Consider the following 6,000-nt stretch of genomic DNA (forward strand, 5'->3'; position numbering starts at 1 on the left):
GAATCTGTGGCCTCCAAGCCACATGTGACCTTCTAGGTCCTCAAGTGAAGCCCTTTGACTGAATCCAAACTTCACAGAACAAATCCCCTTAAGGAGGAAGTTTGGATTCAGTCAAAGGGCTGCACTTGAGGACCTAGAGGGCCACACGTGGCCTCGAGGCTGTAGGCTCCCCACCCCTGTTCTAGCTGTATGAGGCTGGGCAAGTCACTTAACCCCATTATCTCAGTTTCCTCATCTGTAAAGTGAGCTGGAGAAGGAAATGGCAAACTATTCCATTTCTTTGCCAAGAAAACGTCAAATAGGGTCATGAAGAGTCAGACATGAATGAAATGACTGAACAACAAAATTCTAAAGGTTCTAATTTAGGCTTTATATCTCAAATGTACAGGAATGGTTCTAAATTAAGCTCTGTCAATAGATTTACATAAGGAGCAAATTTTTGTTGAAGGAACTAGAAAGGATGGGGGGAAGGTGCAAAGTGAAAAAGTAGTCTAGACAATTGGAGACTGAGCAGGGTTAGAAGTGAGTATGAACGTCATGGGTTCTTCCTTAAATGGAAATTCCAGGGAGGAAATCATCAATTGGAAGAAGAAGTTGCTGGAGTGACCACACTTCCAGTCTGAGAAAGCCACTGGGGCAGAAGTGCAAAAGTAGTCTGAGAGTTTGAGGTCAGAAGTGAGCTTCAGCTAACCATTCTAGACACTTCATATTATTTTCCTCACACTCTACATTGCAGTCAAAATGGCTCTACTATTCCTCATGCACAGCATTCCATCTTTCTTTAGCATGCCTTTGTGCTGAGTTGTCCCCATGACTAGAATACTCTCCCTCCTCCTCTCCACCTTTTAGAAGTCATAGCATCCTTCAAGCTGACAGCTCAATCACTTCTCCTACATGAAGCCTTTCCTGAGGCCCACTGTTTATAGCCTTCCCCAAAATGAATGTAAGTTCTTAAAAGATAGAGATGATTTCATTGTGTTCATTGAATATTTAGCACCTAGCACTGTTTCTGGCACCAAATGGGTGCTTAATAAATCCTCGTAGATTGATTGGGTCATGAGATAATATTTATAAAGACTTGCGGAAGTTGCAGACATGATATGAAGGCAGCAGATGACACAGAACCTATGACCAAATACTTAACCAAAATTTTACAATAAGGTAATGCAAATACCCAATAACAGAAAGTGAAAAGATTCAGACTTCTTTGATACAAAGGGAGAGCCAAAATATTTTACACAGATTTTCCAGATCACAGGGGTGCATGTACCTAACTCTGGTGGTGTGGAAGGGATAATTGTAGAGTGTTAGACATACTCTCAGATTCCTTTTCATCGGAAAGGTAAAAGGCCATTTTCCCCTCTCTTCTCTGGAATACAAGTTAGAAATCATAAATTTATAGAATATGGCCTAATTCTAATCATTAATTCAGTTGTTCATTACAATTCACTCATTTATTGACTTATTGGAACAGACCTGTGATGTCATTGTTTCGCTGATACAAGTTCCTGGAGCATAATAGGCACTTAATGAATGCTCGTTCCCTTCCCTTCCCTTCCTTTTGCAATGAACTCATTTGTGGTCAGTGTTAAGAAGAATGATCTTTTTTTTTTTTTAAACCTGTGTCCATCCAGTCCTTCATGCTGGCAAAAAGTGCATGGATTTTGATTCCATGAAGATGGTTTTTGAATAGTAGCTGGACTGTGATGAAAGGCTTCTTGTTCATCCTTAATGGAAAAACAGGAAAAGATTATTGTGTAAGCACTGTTTATAATAAGAGGTACCAGCAGGCATCCTCTTATACACACTTATATTTCCTGCAGGCACTGTTTTAGAGATCCAGCTGGGCCATTTGGGATATTTCTTCTTCATAGACATTTGGTCAATAAGTCAATTCCAGGTTAGAGTTTTGGATTCGATTCAATTCAACAAACACATAATAAGTACCTAGATCAAATGCGAAAAATCTACATACAACACTTTGCCAAGTTTGAAGTGCTGTGTAAATATCTATTGTTATTATTACTGTTGTTCTCTGTCTCTCTCATCCCTCTTTTGGGGGTGGAGAAGGGAAGGGTACAGCTAGAAATGTCCAAGGACAAATTATTATTCTGCTATTGCTCTATGTTTAATGTTTTGCAGACTGTTTGGCAAGCAGAGGAAATGTTTCCTTTTTGTAACTGAATAAGAGGATTGAGATGGTGATCTTATCTTTCATAGACTCCTGAAAGGGTGGGGTTTGCTCTACTGTAAACACAGAAAAGGTGTTGAAAGAAGATTTTTCAACTGAAACAAATATACGAACAAAGTGGAAACAAGTCCTGAACATCTCTAGGCAATCAATCCAAGGTGTGAACCTAGCAAGCCGTTGACTCCATGCAGGAAATGCTTTTGACTTGGTTGGAAGAATCGGACACATCTCTAGGGCTATGTATTGTACAATATTGCAAGCTGGCTCTGAAGGAGACATTCTAGCAACCGCTTTGGGAGACTGAAGTACTTTGAGGAGGTAGATCATTGTTGCATTGGAGGGCTATAAGGTTGGAACAGTGAGCCCAGAGGGAATAAGATATTCCCTCTCTTCCCTCACACACACATACATTGACCAGGTATGACCTTGTGAATTTTGAAAGGTCAAAAGAGTTGGAATTCCTATGAGCCTCTGTACTGGTGCCCACTGGGGCCGTGTATCAATGTCCCACATAGCAGCAGTGGCTGATGGTATCTTCTGATTTGATAACTGAGAGATTCACTGAAGATGAACTAGATGTACCAAGGAAAGGCAGCTTCAAGATACTACAAAAGGATGCTACTGACCCTCGGATCCAAGAAAAGAGTTACACCTAAGGGGAACTTTGTGTGGATTATGCAAAGGGGGAAAAGGGCTTCTAATAATCAGGAGCTATGAGATTACCCTTTGGCTACATGAATTTTCTAATTTTTAGCCCATTTTTCCCCAGGACCTTGTGTGTACAAAGGTAGAGGTCATTACTGATGGGGGGGGCGGGATTTTTCCATAGCAACTATCCTTACTTAGTAAATATGCCCTTTTTAGTTTGACTATTCATAATGGGGTACCTGCAGAATGGCAGTTCATTAGTGACAATTCTAGAGATTCCCATAAACCCTCAGGGTTTCCCCTAGAACTTATAGGGGAGAAATTGTAAGCTACTCTCTGAGGACTTAACTTGACAGTGTTAGTGAGAGATGAGAAGTAGTTGGGAGTGGAAGGTTTGTTATATCCTTCCAAGAGTATCTTTGAGACAACCCCAAAAGCAGTTGGGATGATAGGGATGACATGTGACCTTATCCTCTTCCTCTGTGGTTTTCATTTTTCTACTGCCTCCATATTGAAGATGGAATGTTCCGGGTAGTGACATCTATTGAAAATATGGTTAAATTTTTAATGGTCAATGTTATGTCTGGGTGTTTGTGGGTAACAAATTCTGTCATGATACTCTGGTTTGAGTAGAGTTTAGTTAGCCAGTTCTCAAGGATATTTTGAGGTTAGCATTTGTCATCTAGAGATTTGTTATCTTTGTTAATAATGGATAATGAACTTTCTGTAAGTAATTTTCATCTCCTGATCCTTGCTTCTTAGCTATGTGGCATACCGATGTATATAAAAACTCCTCCTCCTCTTCCTTCTCCTCTTTCTTCTTCTCTTTCAAAAACAAAATTCCCTACCCTCAAAGACCTTATATCCTTTTATCAAAATACAACTCGTATATAGATAAATATATATAACAGGGAAGCAGCACTGACAGTCAATGAAAGCTTCAGGAAGACATGTTACCTACTCTGAACCTTGAAGGAACATTAAGATTCTGAGAAGGGATGTTGTGGAGGGGTTGCAGTCTAGGTGACTTGTGTAAATGCATCGAGGTAAAACGTGCAAAACTTTGTGTAGGTCCACCCAATTTGGCTGGAACACAGAATTCTTGAAAGGAAATAGTAGCATGAACTAAATATGAAAATATAGGAGGTAGCCAATTTGTGGAGGTCTTTAAATGCCAGAGCTAGGACATTATACTTTATCTTACAGGCAATGGAAAACCTCCAAAAGCTTTTGATTGGGGAAATGACATGCCTTAGAAAAATGATTTTGACTGTTCTATAAAAAATGATTTGGAGAGCAGATGACCTGGGAGCAAGGAGACCAATTAGGGACTATTTATAGTAATCCAGGCCAGTGGAAATGAAAGCCTGAATTGAGGTAGGAACTATCTGAATGTAGAGAAGGGAAGAGATTGGATTTCAGTGAGACCTGTTACACTAAGACTGAAGGTGTGCGGAAACAGGCAAGTGTGGCCTGAGAAGTGATTTTATTGAGAAATTAAACATCTCACTGATGCAGGCCACCTCGTACTTCAGGACTTTGGCTCCATCTAAAGAGATGGATATTGGTAATAAGAAAAGGTGCCTCTCTTCACCATGTATTTGATTAAAATATTGCACCTTCTGGCTGAAAGCAGCTGTAAACCCTTGCTAACAAGTTGTTGGAATAGGAAGAGCTGAGCTGATAGACACTTGATTAGGATTAGGAACAGGGCCAGAGCCATAGAGTGGCACAGGTGGCTACTCAGGACAGCATAATTGAGGCCATCCACAGTAGTGTTGCAGTGGAGGGGGCTTCCCCAGCTGCTACAGATTAGAATTCTGAGCACTCACACCAGAGTGCAAGGGGCCAGCCATGAATGAGAATGGAAAAGCAAGATGGCTCTAGGCTTTACAGTTTGACTAAAGACCTTGCCACCCACTAGCATTAGATTCTTAGAGGAAGAATAAATGGGAACCCTGATTTATACACGTTTGTTTGTGTGTGCTTTGCATGTAAGATGCGTATGTCCGCATGAACTCTCTAAATGTAGCTCTTGATAGGCATTTAACAGATACCTGTGGAATCTTTCCTATTTCTCTCCAAAGGAGACTGCAATTCCTAACTTGAGGGGAACAGGAGAAGGGAAGTGGTTGTGTTCCTGCTCCATCCCTAGCCTAAATCCAAGAAGGTTATTGGGCTACAATTATATTTATTTACCTCCCTCAAAAGTTGCTGGTCTAGGGATATGACATGGGCAGCACTCTGGATAGAGTGCTGGGCCTGGACTCAGGAAGATTCATCTTCCAGAATTCAAATCTGGCCTCTGACACTTATTAGCTGTGTGACCCTGGGCAAATCAGTTAACCCTGTTTGACTCAGTTTCTTCATCTATAAAGTAAACTAGAGAAGAAAATGGCAAACCACTCTGGTACCTTTACCAAGAAAATGCCAAATGAGGTCATGAAGAGTCAGACTTGACTGAAAACTACTGAAATGGGGTATGATAGCTTCAGAACAAAAACAGCTTTCCTGATTGCTAGCCCTTAGCTTATGGTTGCCAGTTTGACTTCTTTCCACCAAATGCTATCTACACAAATGACCATCACAAATAGTGAAGAGTGAGCCAACTAAAATTTCCAACTAAATACAAAAAGAAATTTGAGGAGTTTGCATTAAAATGCAAAGCTTAAAACTGCCCTAAGACTTTGGGGATAAACCAGAAAATACACAGAATAAACCAACTCTCCTGCTTGGAAAGATAAATCTCAGTGTACATCAAGAAGGAGGAGGCCCTGATTTTACTCAAGGGGAAAGTCTCTAAAGTATCTAAGGAGGAGCAGGCTGGAAATCTAGGGCATGATGAGGCTTCCTCTATATATTTGTACCTTGCAAAGTATCTCTACTCCCTAGAGTTGGTCTTGAAGGCCATCTGGAACCATTCATTCTCCAAGAAGGATAAATGTTTTCCCCTCCAACCTCTCTCACCAGCTCTGCCCTCACACAGCCATATAACATTCTATCAGCATTCTTTCCACTAAATTAAGAGTGTCCTTTTGTATATACAACAGGAAAAATGCCTCAAGCTTGATAAAAAAAAATCTGGTGTGTGTGTGTGTGTGTGTGTGTGTGTGTGTGTGTGTGTGTATTTTGAAGATGGAGTGGGTAGGGAAACCAGACAA

The sequence above is a fragment of the Trichosurus vulpecula genome, chromosome 5, assembly GCF_011100635.1.
Source record: "Trichosurus vulpecula isolate mTriVul1 chromosome 5, mTriVul1.pri, whole genome shotgun sequence".
Classification (NCBI taxonomy): Eukaryota; Metazoa; Chordata; class Mammalia; order Diprotodontia; family Phalangeridae; genus Trichosurus; species Trichosurus vulpecula.